Source organism: Mauremys reevesii, unplaced genomic scaffold (genome assembly GCF_016161935.1).
Source record: "Mauremys reevesii isolate NIE-2019 unplaced genomic scaffold, ASM1616193v1 Contig85, whole genome shotgun sequence".
Classification (NCBI taxonomy): Eukaryota; Metazoa; Chordata; order Testudines; family Geoemydidae; genus Mauremys; species Mauremys reevesii.
The window spans coordinates 198,600-213,939 of NW_024100901.1; the positions used below are offsets into that span (position 1 = coordinate 198,600).

The window sequence follows — 15,340 nt, forward strand, 5'->3', positions numbered from 1 at the left end:
TCGCGAAGGCCAAGACTGTAACAGGGTTCAAAAAAGCACTAGATAAATTCATGGAGGATAGGTCCATCTATGGCGCTTCGCCAATGGTATCCCTAGCTAGGTATCCCGGTTTGCCAGGAGCTGGGCATGGGCGACAGGGGATGGAGCACTTGATGATTCCCTGTTCTGTTCATTCCCTCTGGGGCACCTGGCATTGGCCACTGTCAGCAGACAGGATACTGGGCTAGGTCTTCAACTTTGACGGGTAGCTGGGAAGACGGTCAATCAGACAGAACCCGTTCGACAAACCTTTTCATTTCCTTGTTATTGCCTGACTCCTTTAATTCATTTCCTTTTCCTTATTTCCCAGCAGACCGACGAGCCACCAGATTTGGGTGCTAGCAGAGGGACCTGACGAGCTCTTTCTTTTCGGCAGCGTTGAACACGCCAGGGCACAGTCAGATTCTGGATGCTCATCTGAATGTAACACCTAGCGCTCACCTTTATTTCTGTTTCTTAGCTCTTTTGGGCCATCGATCTTTGGTCTGACCCGTAGGATCCCTGCATTAGGAGAGATGGCTAATTAATGAGCCCATAAACCTTGGAAATCAAATGAAACCTGAAGTCCGTAGAAGACCTCGAAAGGCCCTTGGGGGGTGGAGTGCGAGCTGAGGAAGAGTTCCCTGCACAGCTTACCTCTCCATTCTCGTTTTCCTGTCCTGAGCGCAAAAGCCAGGAAGCAGCTCCGGGTAGGGAGGGGATACAATATGTGTGCAGTGGTTAGACAGGAAACAGCGAGGAACTGGACTCGTATGGAGTGAAACTGTAAGCATCTTCTGTATGCCTGATGACTGCAGGTTTGAGAGAGTTATGTGGGAAGTGGAGGCTTTCGGTGGCTTTCAGAGGAAATGTAATGGAAAGGCAGCCGAAAGTGGAATCCCAGGTTTTTAAACAATCCTCCACTAACACACCAAACAGCTCAGGTCTAGTTACTCATTGAAAATTAGAATAAAGTTACAGCAAGATTTCATCATAAATGAAGTCAAACCCTAAAGATTTCAGAACACAACTGCTATAAGGAGCCACGAGGGAAGCAATACAAAGTCAACCTTGCCTCAGAGAAAGGCAGTTAAACAATTTCTCTTTTTTAAAGCAGCATAATCTCCCCAAACGGAAGGGCACTGTTCCTGGAGAAGGGTCCTGGAGAGGGTTTTCCTCGTTGGTGCCGGCCATCCACCTCCCCGAAAGGCGGGAGCTAGGTCGACGGAAGAATTCTTCCGACCAAGGCGCGGACTGATGTAGCCGCGCCGATTTACGTTCCCCGTGCAGCCCAGGCCCGAGGGTCGGTGCGTGCTGAACAGTTAAGTCAAAACAGCTCCGTCCGTCAGAGGTGTGCAAAAGGGAAAACCCGCTGCTGGGTGACACGGCCACGCCGCCCTAACCCGCAGCGTAGCTAAGGGCATTCGGGGAGGCGGTGGGTGGGCCTCAAGCGATGGAAAGCCCTCCTCCAGCATGGGGTTGTGACAGCCTAGTCTCTGTAGCACAGACAGGGGGCCACCAAGAGACAGGAACAGACAGCGAAAGCCAAAGCGGCCCCAGGGCAGGGGGCGAGGCTGCCTGTTGGACGAGGAGACCGGGTGGGACAGGCGTTTTGGACAGGCCGTCCTCCCGTCAAAGGAGGAAGAGCCCGAGAAGAAGGGCCAGGCAAGAAGCTACAAGCAGGGAAAGAAGCAGAACAGGCAGGCAGGCAGGCAGCTCCCCTTAGAGCCAAGGAAGGCACTGGTCCAAGCCCCCCAAAAGCAGACTAGAGAGCAGATCAGCTGCAAAAGACCAGGGAAAGCCAAGAACACAGAGAGACCCAAGTAAAGTTTCAGAGCTGAGCTTTGCTTACAAGGAGGAACGTGTGACAAAGATACCTAGAAGTACAGGGCCTGTGGAAAAGAGCACTCCCAAAGACCCAGAATAACAGCTCTTTTCCTGAGAATCTGCTTTGCAGTGCACTAAGCCTAAACAGCCCACTATCGGTCGTCTGTTGTTCAAACCAATCACCAGGGGAGAGCGAACGCAGTCCCCACTACCACAAATTATGCAGTTGAGTTTCCCGCATTTGGGGAAATCACAGTGGTCAGCACACCCGCAGTGCAATAGATGAGCCTCACCCTGGGAAAACCACCTTTGTGATCATGGTATCATGCTGACTGTATCTTGAACTCACCCACAGTATACCCCACATTGGGGACATTGCACACTGTATAAGTTATGTGCTGTCCAATACCAAAGTACTAGCATCCCCCTATACTCTGTATGTCACCCCTGATGACCAGTAACTGATGTTACAAACTCTCTGTGCTTCTCGGCCTTCTGGCTGGGAAAGCATTATCTAAATTGTATCTATTCTTAAACATTTTCTAATAAACATTTAAAACTAAAATTGCCCTATACTCTGTATGTCACCCCCGATGACCAATATCTGACATTTCAAGTCTCTGTATCGTTCATTTTCAAATATTTTCTAATAAACTTTTAAATCTTGGCCTATCCAAGTGCTTGGCCATGATCAAGTGTCTTGATGTTTTTGGTCTTTTGGCCTCGAGATGAAAACCTTGTCTGTGTCTTGGGAACCTTGAGGTAAAAAATTATCTAAGTTGTAGCGGGTCCCGTCCCGGGAAGCCAGGCCAGCAGAGAGACGACGTGGCCCACCTGCTGCTGGGGAAAGAGTGCAGCTTGCATTTCGCTTCTCTCGCTCTCCCACCGGAAGTTGGTCCAATACAAGAGTGACCTCCCTGCCTTGTCTCACGTCAGTTTCTCCTCAGGGCAGAAGGTCGGGTGTTGTCAGCCACTCTCCAGAAACTGGACGGCCACTGATCCCTTTGTTACCTGCCAAGTGAGGCTGAGTGCACTGGCAGGCAGCGCCGTTTGAAGAAGTGGAAGATTGGACAAATGACCAGGGAGGAGTATAAAAATATTGCTCAGGCACGCAGGAGTGAAATCAGGAAGGGCAACTCATGCTTGGAGTTGCAGCTAGCAAGAGATGTTAAGAGTAACAACAAGAAGGGTTTCTTCAGGGAGGTTAGCAACAAGAAGAAAGTCAAGGAAAGTGTGGGCCCCTTACAGAATGAGGGAGGCGACCTAGTGACAGAGGATGTGGAAAAGCTAATGTACTCAATGCTTCCCCTCCCCCTTCGTGATTTTGTCTTCACGAACAAAATCAGCTCCCTGACTGCTGCTCTGGGCAGCACAGCATGGAGAGGAGGTGACCAGCCCTCTGTGGAGAAAGAAGTGCTTCGGGACTATTTAGAAAAGCTGGATGAGCACAAATCCATGGGGCCAGATGCGCTGCATCCGAGGGTGCTAAAGGAGTTGGCGGGTGTGATTGCAGAGCCACTGGTCATTATCTTTGAAAATTCATGGCCATTGGGGGAGGTCCCAAATGACTGGGAAAAGGCTAATGTAGTGCCCATCTTTAAAAGAGGGAAGAAAGAAGGAGGATCCGGGGAACTACAGGCCAGTCAGCCTCACCTCAGTCCCTGGAAAAATCAAAGAGCGGGTCCTCAAGGAATCAATTCTGAAGCACTTAGAGGAGAGGCAAGTGATCAGGAGCGGTCAGCATGGATTCAGCAAGGGCAAGTCACGCCTGACTAACCTAATTGCCTTCTGTGAGGAGAGAACTGGGTCTGTGGATGAGGGAAAAGCAATGGATGTGTTCTTCCTTGACTTTAGCAAAGTTTTTGATACGGTCTCCCACAGTATTCTTGTCGGCAAGTTCAAGAAGTTTGGGCTGGATGAATGGACTATAAGGTGGACTATAAGCTGGCTAGGTCCTCGGGCTCAACGGGTAGTGATCAATGGCTCCACGTCTAATTGGCAGCCGGTCTCAAGCGGCGTGCCCCAAGGCTCGGTCCTGGGGCCGGTTGTGTACAATATCTTCGTTAAGGATCTGGAGGATGGCGTGGACTGCACTCTCAGCAAGTTTGCAGATGACGCTAAACTGGGAGGAGCGGTCGATACGCTGGAGGGTACGGATAGGCTACAGAGGGACCTAGACAAATTGGAGGATTGGGCTGAAAGAAACCTGATGAGGTTCAACAAGGACAAGTGCCCAGTCCTGCACTTAGGACGGAAGAATCCCGTGCACTGCTCCAGACTAGGGACCGAATGGCTAGGCAGCAGTTCTGCAGAAAAGGACCTAGAGGTTACAGTGGAAGAGAAGCTGGATATGAGTCGACAGCGTGCCCTTGTTGCCAAGAAGGCTAACGGCATTTTGGACTGTATACATAGGGGCATTGCCAGCAGATCGAGGGATGTGGTCGTTCCCTTCTCTTCGACGTTGATGAGGCCTCATCTGGAGTACCGTGTCCGGTTTTGGGCCCCACACTGCAAGAAGGATGTGGAAAAACTGAAAAGAGTCCAGCATAGGGCAACAAAAGTGATTAGGGGGCTGGAAGACATGATTTATGAGGCGAGGCTGAGGGAACTGGGATTGTTTACTCTGCAGAAGAGAAGAATGAGGGGGGAGTTGATTGCTGCTTTCAACTACCTGAAAGGGGGTTCCAAAGAGGATGGATCTAGACTGTTCTCAGTGGCACCAGATGACAGAACGAGGAGCAATGGTCCCAAGTTGCGGTGGGGAAGGTTTAGGTTGGATCTTAGGAAAACCCTTTTTCACTAGGAGGGTGGTGAAGCACTGGAATGGGTTCCCTAGGGAGGTGGTGGAATCTCCTTCCTGAGGGGTTTTTAAGGTCAGCCTTGACAAAGCCCTGGCTGGGATGATTTAGTTGGGGATTGGGTTGGACTAGATGACCTCCTGAGGTCCCTTCCAACCCTGATATTCCATGATTTGAAGCTGTTCCGTGTATCAAGGTGAGCTGCAGCTCAGCGAACCCCAAGGATCTGAGCGAGGCGAGCTACTTTGCAGCAGAGGCAGACCAAGCGGCAGGTACAACGCGGGGTCGCACCCCGGCCGGCAGATAGAATCTCATGTGCGAGATCCCGGCTCCTGTTACTTTGCAGAGTGTGTGCGTTTGCTCCGGGTTTTAGCTGTGGGCCAAGTGCCCTCTGGCTTCTCGTCCGGGCTCCGTCCTCCATGCGCCTGGGCATCAGCGGGACTGTCTCAGGAGAGCAGCTGCCCCATCCCAATCTCCGCCCAGCCGGGGAAGGAGCAGAGGCAGCCCGGAGAAAAGACTCCTTTGAGCGCCGGAGACGGCCGGAGCATCTTAGTTGCATAGCCACAGTGCATTGCGTGCAGCGAAGCGAGTCCCTGGTCGAGGGGCTGGTTTTGCTCCCTGTGTCCCCGGTTTCGATGATCCAACTCGGGCTGCCAATTGGTTCAATTCCATTTCCTCTGAAAGCTAGCGGTGTAGCGGGCTGGGAGAGTAGTCACCCGGACTTTTGGGAGCGTAGGCAGTTGCCCCGGCAGCGCCTCTGCCACGTGTTCTACATACTCTGCTTTCTCTTCAGTTCGTATAAATCTTTCGCCTTTTACTAAAGATTTCCGTGGAGAGGAATGTTGATGAGTTTGTACCCAATTTTTTAAGGCTTTGCTTCGGCAAGGCTGTTGCCTGCTGTGAGAAAAACAGAAGAGTGCTCCCTGAGCTGGTGTCACTGGCTGAAGCTTTTCTATAGTATGAAAAAAGTATAGTGGGGGCACCTGGCATTGGCCGCTGTCAGCAGACAGGATACTGGGCTAGGTCTTTAACTTGGACGGGTAGCTGGGAAGACGGTCAATCAGACAGAACCGGTTCGACAAACCTTTTCATTTCCTTGTTATTGCCTGACTCCTTTAATTCTTTTCCTTTTCCTTATTTCCCAGCAGACCGACTAGCCGCCAGATTTGGGTGCTAGCAGAGGGACCTGACGAGCTCCTTCTTTTGGGCAGCGTTGAACATGCCAGGGCACAGTCAGCTTCTGGATGCTCATCTGAAGATAACGCCTAGCGCTCACCTTTATTTCTGTTTCTTAGCTCTTTTGGGCCATCCATCTTTGGTCTGACCCGTAGGATCCCTGCATTAGGAGAGATGGCTAATTAATGAGCCCATAAACCTTGGAAATCAAATGAAACCTGAAGTCCGTAGAAGACCTCGAAAGGCCCTTGGGGGGTGGAGTGCGAGCTGAGGAAGAGTTCCCTGCACAGCTTACCTCTCCATTCTCGTTTTCCTGTCCTGAGCGCAAAAGCCAGGAAGCAGCTCCGGGTAGGGAGGGGATACCATATGTGTGCAGTGGTTAGACAGGAAACAGCAAGGAACTGGACTCGTATGGAGTGAAACTGTAAGCATCTTCTGTATGCCTGATGGCTGCAGGTTTGAGAGAGTTATGTGGGAAGTGGAGGCTTTGGGTGCGCTTTCAGAGGAAATGTAATGGAAAGGCAGCCGAAAGTGGAATCCCAGGTTTTTAAACAATCCTCCACTAACACACCAAACAGCTCAGGTCTAGTTACTCATTGAAAATTAGAATAAAGTTACAGCAAGATTTCATCATAAATGAAGTCAAACCCTAAAGATTTCAGAACACAACTGCTATAAGGAGCCACGAGGGAAGCAATACAAAGTCAACCTTGCCTCAGAGAAAGGCAGTTAAACAATTTCTCTTTTTTAAAGCAGCATAATCTCCCCAAACGGAAGGGCACTGTTCCCGGAGAAGGGTCCTGGAGAGGGTTTTCCTCGTTGGTGCCGGCCATCCACCTCCCCGAAAGGCGGGAGCTAGGTCGACGGAAGAATTCTTCCGACCAAGGCGCGGACTGATGTAGCCGCGCCGATTTACATTCCCCGTGCAGCCCAGGCCCGAGGGTCGGTGCGTGCTGAACAGTTAAGTCAAAACAGCTCCGTCCGTCAGAGGTGTGCAAAAGGGAAAACCCGCTGCTGGGCGACACGGCCAAGCCGCCCTAACCCACAGCGTAGCTAAAGGGCATTCGGGGAGGCAGTGGGTGGGCCTCAAGCGACGGAAAGCCCTCCTCCAGCATGGGGTTGTGACAGCCTAGTCTCCGTAGCACAGACAGGGTGGCCACCAAGAGACAGGAACAGACAGCAAAAGCCAAAGCGGCCCAAGGGCAGGGGGCGAGGCTGCCTGTTGGACGAGGAGACCAGGTGGGACAGGCGTTTTGGACAGGCCGTCCTCCCGTCAAAAGAGGAAGAGCCCGAGAAGAAGGGCCAGGCAAGAAGCTACAAGCAGGGAAAGAAGCAGAGCAGGCAGGCAGCTCCCCTTAGAGCCAAGGAAGGCACCGGTCCAAGCCCCCCAAAAGCAGACTAGAGAGCAGATCAGCTGCAAAAGACTAGGGAAAGCCAAGAACACAGAGAGACCCAAGTAAAGTTTCAGAGCTGAGCTTTGCTTACAAGGAGGAACGTGTGACAAAGATACCTAGAAGTACAGGGCCTGTGGAAAAGAGCACTCCCAAAGACCCAGAATAACAGCTCTTTTCCTGAGAATCTGCTTTGCAGTGCACTAAGCCTAAACAGCCCACTATCGGTCGTCTGTTGTTCAAACCAATCACCAGGGGAGAGCGCGAACGCAGTCCCCCACTACCACAAATTATGCAGTTGAGTTTCCTGCATTTGGGGAAATCACAGTGGTCAGCACACCCGCAGTGCAATAGATGAGCCTCACCCTGGGAAAACCACCTTTGTGATCATGGTATCATGCTGACTGTATCTTGAACTCACCCACAGTATACCCCACATTGGGGACATTGCACACTGTATAAGTTATGTGCTGTCCAATACCAAAGTACTAGCATCCCCCTATACTCTGTATGTCACCCCTGATGACCAGTAACTGATGTTACAAACTCTCTGTGCTTCTCGGCCTTCTGGCTGGGAAAGCATTATCTAAATTGTATCTATTCTTAAACATTTTCTAATAAACATTTAAAACTAAAATTGCCCTATACTCTGTATGTCACCCCCGATGACCAATATCTGACATTTCAACTCTCTGTATCGTTCATTTTCAAATATTTTCTAATAAACTTTTAAATCTTGGCCTATCCAAGTGCTTGGCCGTGATCAAGTGTCTTGATGTTTTTGGTCTTTTGGCCTCGAGATGAAAACCTTGTCTGTGTCTTGGGAACCTTGAGGTAAAAAATTATCTAAGTTGTAGCGGGTCCCGTCCCGGGAAGCCAGGCCATCAGAGAGACGACGTGGCCCACCTGCTGCTGGGGAAAGAGTGCAGCTTGCATTTCGCTTCTCTCTCGCTCTCTCCCCACCGGAAGTTGGTCCAATACAAGAGTGACCTCCCCTGCCTTGTCTCACGTCAGTTTCTCCTCAGGGCAGAAGGTCGGGTGTTGTCAGCCACTCTCCAGAAACTGGACGGCCACTCGATCCCTTTTGTTACCTGCCAAGTGAGGCTGAGTGCACTGGCAGGCAGCGCCGTTTGAAGAAGTGGAAGATTGGACAAATGACCAGGGAGGAGTATAAAAATATTGCTCAGGCACGCAGGAGTGAAATCAGGAAGGGCAACTCATGCTTGGAGTTGCAGCTAGCAAGAGATGTTAAGAGTAACAACAAGAAGGGTTTCTTCAGGGAGGTTAGCAACAAGAAGAAAGTCAAGGAAAGTGTGGGCCCCTTACAGAATGAGGGAGGCGACCTAGTGACAGAGGATGTGGAAAAGCTAATGTACTCAATGCTTCCCCACCCTCCTTCGTGATTTTGTCTTCACGAACAAAATCAGCTCCCAGACTGCTGCTCTGGGCAGCACAGCATGGAGAGGAGGTGACCAGCCCTCTGTGGAGAAAGAAGTGCTTCGGGACTATTTAGAAAAGCTGGATGAGCACAAATCCATGGGGCCGGATGCGCTGCATCCGAGGGTGCTAAAGGAGTTGGCGGGTGTGATTGCAGAGCCACTGGTCATTATCTTTGAAAATTCATGGCCATTGGGGGAGGTCCCAAATGACTGGGAAAAGGCTAATGTAGTGCCCATCTTTAAAAGAGGGAAGAAAGAAGGAGGATCTGGGGAACTACAGGCCAGTCAGCCTCACCTCAGTCCCTGGAAAAATCATGGAGCAGGTCCTCAAGGAATCAATTCTGAAGCACTTAGAGGAGAGGCAAGTGATCAGGAGCGGTCAGCATGGATTCAGCAAGGGCAAGTCACGCCTGACTAACCTAATTGCCTTCTGTGAGGAGAGAACTGGGTCTGTGGATGAGGAAAAGCAATGGATGTGTTCTTCCTTGACTTTAGCAAAGTTTTGATACGGTCTCCACAGTATTCTTGTCGGCAAGTTCAAGAAGTTTGGGCTGGATGAATGGACTATAAGGTGGACTATAAGCTGGCTAGGTCCTCGGGCTCAACGGGTAGTGATCAATGGCTCCACGTCTAATTGGCAGCCGGTCTCAAGCGGCGTGCCCCAAGGCTCGGTCCTGGGGCCGGTTGTGTACAATATCTTCGTTAAGGATCTGGAGGATGGCGTGGACTGCACTCTCAGCAAGTTTGCAGATGACGCTAAACTGGGAGGAGCGGTCGATACGCTGGAGGGTACGGATAGGCTACAGAGGGACCTAGACAAATTGGAGGATTGGGCTGAAAGAAACCTGATGAGGTTCAACAAGGACAAGTGCCCAGTCCTGCACTTAGGACGGAAGAATCCCGTGCACTGCTCCAGACTAGGGACCGAATGGCTAGGCAGCAGTTCTGCAGAAAAGGACCTAGAGGTTACAGTGGAAGAGAAGCTGGATATGAGTCGACAGCGTGCCCTTGTTGCCAAGAAGGCTAACGGCATTTTGGACTGTATACATAGGGGCATTGCCAGCAGATCGAGGGATGTGGTCGTTCCCTTCTCTTCGACGTTGATGAGGCCTCATCTGGAGTACCGTGTCCGGTTTTGGGCCCCACACTGCAAGAAGGATGTGGAAAAACTGAAAAGAGTCCAGCATAGGGCAACAAAAGTGATTAGGGGGCTGGAAGACATGATTTATGAGGCGAGGCTGAGGGAACTGGGATTGTTTACTCTGCAGAAGAGAAGAATGAGGGGGGAGTTGATTGCTGCTTTCAACTACCTGAAAGGGGGTTCCAAAGAGGATGGATCTAGACTGTTCTCAGTGGCACCAGATGACAGAACGAGGAGCAATGGTCCCAAGTTGCGGTGGGGAAGGTTTAGGTTGGATCTTAGGAAAACCCTTTTTCACTAGGAGGGTGGTGAAGCACTGGAATGGGTTCCCTAGGAGGTGGTGGAATCTCCTTCCTGAGGGGTTTTTAAGGTCAGCCTTGACAAAGCCCTGGCTGGGATGATTTAGTTGGGGATTGGGTTGGACTAGATGACCTCCTGAGGTCCCTTCCAACCCTGATATTCCATGATTTGAAGCTGTTCCCGTGTATCAAGGTGAGCTGCAGCTCAGCGAACCCCAAGGATCTGAGCGAGGCGAGCTACTTTGCAGCAGAGGCAGACCAAGCGGCAGGTACAACGCGGGGTCGCACCCCGGCCGGCAGATAGAATCTCATGTGCGAGATCCCGGCTCCTGTTACTTTGCAAAGTGTGTGCGTTTGCTCCGGGTTTTAGCTGTGGGCCAAGTGCCCTCTGGCTTCTCGTCCGGGCTCCGTCCTCCATGCGCCTGGGCATCAGCGGGACTGTCTCAGGAGAGCAGCTGCCCCATCCCAATCTCCGCCCAGCCGGGGAAGGAGCAGAGGCAGCCCGGAGAAAAGACTCCTTTGAGCACCGGAGACGGCCGGAGCATCTTAGTTGCATAGCCACAGTGCATTGCGTGCAGCGAAGCGAGTCCCTGGTCGAGGGGCTGGTTTTGCTCCCTGTGTCCCCGGTTTCGATGATCCAACTCGGGCTGCCAATCGGTTCAATTCCATTTCCTCTGAAAGCTAGCGGTGTAGCGGGCTGGGAGAGTAGTCACCCTGACTTTTGGGAGCGTAGGCGGTTGCCCCGGCAGCGCCTCTGCCGCGTGTTCTACATACTCTGCTTTCTCTTCAGTTCGTATAAATCTTTCGCCTTTTACTAAAGATTTCCATGGAGAGGAATGTTGATGAGTTTGTACCCAATTTTTTAAGGCTTTGCTTCGGCAAGGCTGTTGCCTGCTGTGAGAAAAACAGAAGAGTGCTCCCTGAGCTGGTGTCACTGGCTGAAGCTTTTCTATAGTATGAAAAAAGTATAGTAGGGGGCACCTGGCATTGGCTGCTGTCAGCAGACAGGATATTGGGCTAGGTCTTTAACTTGGACGGGTACTGGGAAGACGGTCAATCAGACAGAACCCGTTTGACAAACCTTTTCATTTCCTTGTTATTGCCTGACTCCTTTAATTCTTTTCCTTTTCCTTATTTCCCAGCAGACCGACTAGCCACCAGATTTGGGTGCTAGCAGAGGGACCTGACGAGCTCCTTCTTTTGGGCAGCGTTGAACATGCCAGGGCACAGTCAGCTTCTGGATGCTCATCTGAATGTAACGCCTAGCTCTCACCTTTATTTCTGTTTCTTAGCTCTTTTGGGCCATCGATCTTTGGTCTGACCCGTAGGATCCCTGCATTAGGAGAGATGGCTAATTAATGAGCCCATAAACCTTGGAAATCAAATGAAACCTGAAGTCCGTAGAAGACCTCGAAAGGCCCTTGGGGGGTGGAGTGCGAGCTGAGGAAGAGTTCCCTGCACAGCTTACCTCTCCATTCTCGTTTTCCTGTCCTGAGCGCAAAAGCCAGGAAGCAGCTCCGGGTAGGGAGGGGATACCATATGTGTGCAGTGGTTAGACAGGAAACAGCAAGGAACTGGACTCGTATGGAGTGAAACTGTAAGCATCTTCTGTATGCCTGATGGCTGCAGGTTTGAGAGAGTTATGTGGGAAGTGGAGGCTTTGGGTGCGCTTTCAGAGGAAATGTAATGGAAAGGCAGCCGAAAGTGGAATCCCAGGTTTTTAAACAATCCTCCACTAACACACCAAACAGCTCAGGTCTAGTTACTCATTGAAAATTAGAATAAAGTTACAGCAAGATTTCATCATAAATGAAGTCAAACCCTAAAGATTTCAGAACACAACTGCTATAAGGAGCCACGAGGGAAGCAATACAAAGTCAACCTTGCCTCAGAGAAAGGCAGTTAAACAATTTCTCTTTTTTAAAGCAGCATAATCTCCCCAAACGGAAGGGCACTGTTCCCGGAGAAGGGTCCTGGAGAGGGTTTTCCTTGTTGGTGCCGGCCATCCACCTCCCCGAAAGGCGGGAGCTAGGTCGACGGAAGAATTCTTCCGACCAAGGCGCGGACTGATGTAGCCGCGCCGATTTACATTCCCCGTGCAGCCCAGGCCCGAGGGTCGGTGCGTGCTGAACAGTTAAGTCAAAACAGCTCCGTCCGTCAGAGGTGTGCAAAAGGGAAAACCCGCTGCTGGGCGACACGGCCACGCCGCCCTAACCCGCTGCGTAGCTAAAGGGCATTTGGGGAGGCGGTGGGTGGGCCTCAAGCGACGGAAAGCCCTCCTCCAGCATGGGGTTGTGACAGCCTAGTCTCCGTAGCACAGACAGGGTGGCCACCAAGAGACAGGAACAGACAGCGAAAGCCAAAGCGGCCCCAGGGCAGGGGGCGAGGCTGCCTGTTGGACGAGGAGACCGGGTGGGACAGGTGTTTTGGACAGGCCGTCCTCCCGTCAAAAGAGGAAGAGCCCGAGAAGAAGGGCCAGGCAAGAAGCTACAAGCAGGGAAAGAAGCAGAGCAGGCAGGCAGCTCCCCTTAGAGCCAAGGAAGGCACCGGTCCAAGCCCCCCAAAAGCAGACTAGAGAGCAGATCAGCTGCAAAAGACTAGGGAAAGCCAAGAACACAGAGAGACCCAAGTAAAGTTTCAGAGCTGAGCTTTGCTTACAAGGAGGAACGTGTGACAAAGATACCTAGAAGTACAGGGCCTGTGGAAAAGAGCACTCCCAAAGACACAGAATAACAGCTATTTTCCTGAGAATCTGCTTTGCAGTGCACTAAGCCTAAACAGCCCACTATCGGTCATCTGTTGTTCAAACCAATCACCAGGGGAGATCGCTAACACAGTCCCCCACTACCACAAATTATGCAGTCGAGTTTCCCGCATTTGGGGAAATCGCAGGGGTCAGCACACCCACAATGCAATGGATGAGCCTCAGCCTAGGAAAACCACCTTCGTGATCATGGTATCTCCCCTGCCAGGTAAGTATGAGTTCCTGCTGCCCGGCCGCCGCCTGCCCTCGCTCGCCCCGCACTTATAACACACGGGGCGGACCGCCGCGCCCCACCGCGGCCTCGCCCACACCGGCCCCCACTGCCAACAGCTGCCCCGACGCGGCCCCCGGAGACCGTCCCTTCCCCACCCCGAGCTCCCGGTGCCAAAGTCGGGCCCTGCCTGGCAGCCTGCGTCCGCTCCCACGATGCTCTGCTCGCACACAGATCTGCATACCTGCTCACGCGGCTCCGCCCCTCCGCTCGGGCCCCTCCCCCTGCCCGCCCGGGCCGCCGCTCTTGCGTGCTCAGCTCTTTGAGCTCAGATGGGGTGTAGTGCTCAGATCGAGTGCGACAGACCTTAACTTTGCCATGTGAGGGTCATTCTAGCCCCATTACCTGGCTTGCTTATTTATACCTACGACTGTCTTTAACTGTTGTATGCGTGATGTACCCTCACTGCTTGCTGACTGTATCTTGAACTCACCCACAGTATACCCCACTTTCATAGGCGGCAGGTTTGTATAATTTTTGGTGGGGCCCAAAATGGTGGTGCCCCCCCCGCTCCCGCCCTGTAAGCCGATATAAAATGAAGCTATAACGCGTCAGTGCCACAAGATTAAAAGGGTCAATTAAAAGTGGAAAGTCAGAAGCAGCAATTGCCTACTTCAATATACAGTATTATATTTTGTTGCACTTGTTGTGATGAAGTGGACATGTTAATATTTTCTCTCAATACTGTGTGGGTGCCTCAGTTTCCCCTGCAAGATGCCAACTGAAGGTGTTGGGGACAAAGAGATCAGGTGGTCTCCTTGTCCTGAAGAGACACAGAGGCCAGAGGAGGGAGTGTCAGTTTGGAGCTGGCTGGGGAAATGGGGAGAGACACAGAACTTGGTTCTGGGCTCCCCACCCCCTAAGATAGACCTGACAGAGGGGTTCTGTTTTCTGTACCAACAAGCTCTGTTTAAACTGTGTTCCCGTCATCTCATAGACTCATAGACTTTAAGGTCAGAAGGGACCATTATGATCATCTAGTCTGACCTCCTGCAATACAGCCCACAGAATCTCACCCACCCACTCCTGTAACAAACCTCTAACCTATGTCTTAGTTATTGAAGTCCTCAAATCGTGGTTTAAAGACCTCAAGGTGCAGAGAATCCTCCAGCAAGTGACCAGTGCCCCATGCTGCAGAGGAAGGCAACAAACCTCCAGGACCTCTTCCAATCTGCCCTGGAAGAAAATTCCTTCCCGACCCCAAATATGGTGATCAGTTAAACCCTGAGCATGTGGGCAAGACTCACCAGCCAGCACCCAAGAAAGAATTCTCTGTAGTAACTCAGATCTCATCCCAGACCATTGGGCATATTTACCTGCAAACCTTCTGTTTTACTGTCTGGCTGAGAGTCACATCTGACTGCGGAGTTGGGGTGCAGGGACCTCTGGTTGCCCCAGGACCTGCCTGGGCAGACTCGCTGTGGAAAGTGCATGATGTGGAAGGGCAAGCTGAATGCTCTGAGGTCAGACCCAGGAAGGTGTAAGCTTCCTGCCCTGGAGACAGTATGCTCGGAGAGAGGAGGCTCCCCCAGAATCCTGACTGGCTTTGTATGGAGTTGTTCCAAAGCATCACAGCATCCCCTTCCACACCATGCACTTCCCAGAAGTCTGCACAGGCACTGACACTCCCTCCGCTGGCCTCTGTCTCTTTTCCAGGGATTAGGAGGCCACCCGATCTCTCTGTTTTCCAATAGCTTCAGTTGGCACCTTGCAGAAGAAACTGATTTGGGAGAAATGAAGTAAAAATTATGCAGTTGAGTTGCCCGCATTTGGGGAAATTGCAAAGGTCAGCAAACCTACAGTGCAATGAATGAGCCTCACCCTGGGAAAACCACCTTAGTGATCATGGTATCTCCTCTGCCAAGTAAATATGAGTTCCTGCTGCCCAGCTGCCGCCCGCCCTCGCTCGCCCCACACTTCTAACACACGGGGCGGACCAACCGCCGGCCTCGCCCACACCGCCCCCCCACTGCAGACAGCTGCCCCGACGCGGCCCCCGGAGACCGTCCCTTCCCCACCCCGAGCTCCCGGTGCCAAAGCCGGGCCCTGCCTGGCAGCCTGCGTCCGCTCCCACGATGCTCTGCTCGCACACAGATCTGCATACCCGCTCACGCGGCTCCGCCCCTCCGCTCGGGCCCCTCTCCCTGCCCGCCTGGGCCGCCACTCTTGCGTGCCCTGTAGGGGTAGCCTGGTCCCGTCCCGGGAAGCCAGGCCAG

At 52.1% G+C, this 15,340-nt stretch overlaps 4 non-coding genes and 2 pseudogenes across 4 annotated transcripts; 2 read left to right on the top strand and 4 right to left on the bottom strand.

The window, feature by feature from the left end:
- Positions 1-2,029: 2,029 nt before the first annotated feature.
- On the bottom strand, positions 2,030-2,183 carry LOC120394948 (annotated as a pseudogene).
- Positions 2,184-5,416: 3,233 nt separating this feature from the next.
- LOC120394945 lies at positions 5,417-5,532 on the top strand. Its single transcript, XR_005592441.1, has one exon. It is a non-coding gene; the product is annotated as a U5 spliceosomal RNA (small nuclear RNA).
- Positions 5,533-7,462: 1,930 nt separating this feature from the next.
- LOC120394947 lies at positions 7,463-7,620 on the bottom strand. Its single transcript, XR_005592443.1, has one exon. It is a non-coding gene; the product is annotated as a U1 spliceosomal RNA (small nuclear RNA).
- Positions 7,621-10,859: 3,239 nt separating this feature from the next.
- On the top strand, positions 10,860-10,975 carry LOC120394946. Its single transcript, XR_005592442.1, has one exon. It is a non-coding gene; the product is annotated as a U5 spliceosomal RNA (small nuclear RNA).
- Positions 10,976-12,905: 1,930 nt separating this feature from the next.
- On the bottom strand, positions 12,906-13,069 carry LOC120394942. The gene has a single exon (XR_005592438.1). It is a non-coding gene; the product is annotated as a U1 spliceosomal RNA (small nuclear RNA).
- A 1,791-nt stretch (positions 13,070-14,860) lies between these two features.
- On the bottom strand, positions 14,861-14,996 carry LOC120394950 (annotated as a pseudogene).
- Positions 14,997-15,340: the final 344 nt, after the last annotated feature.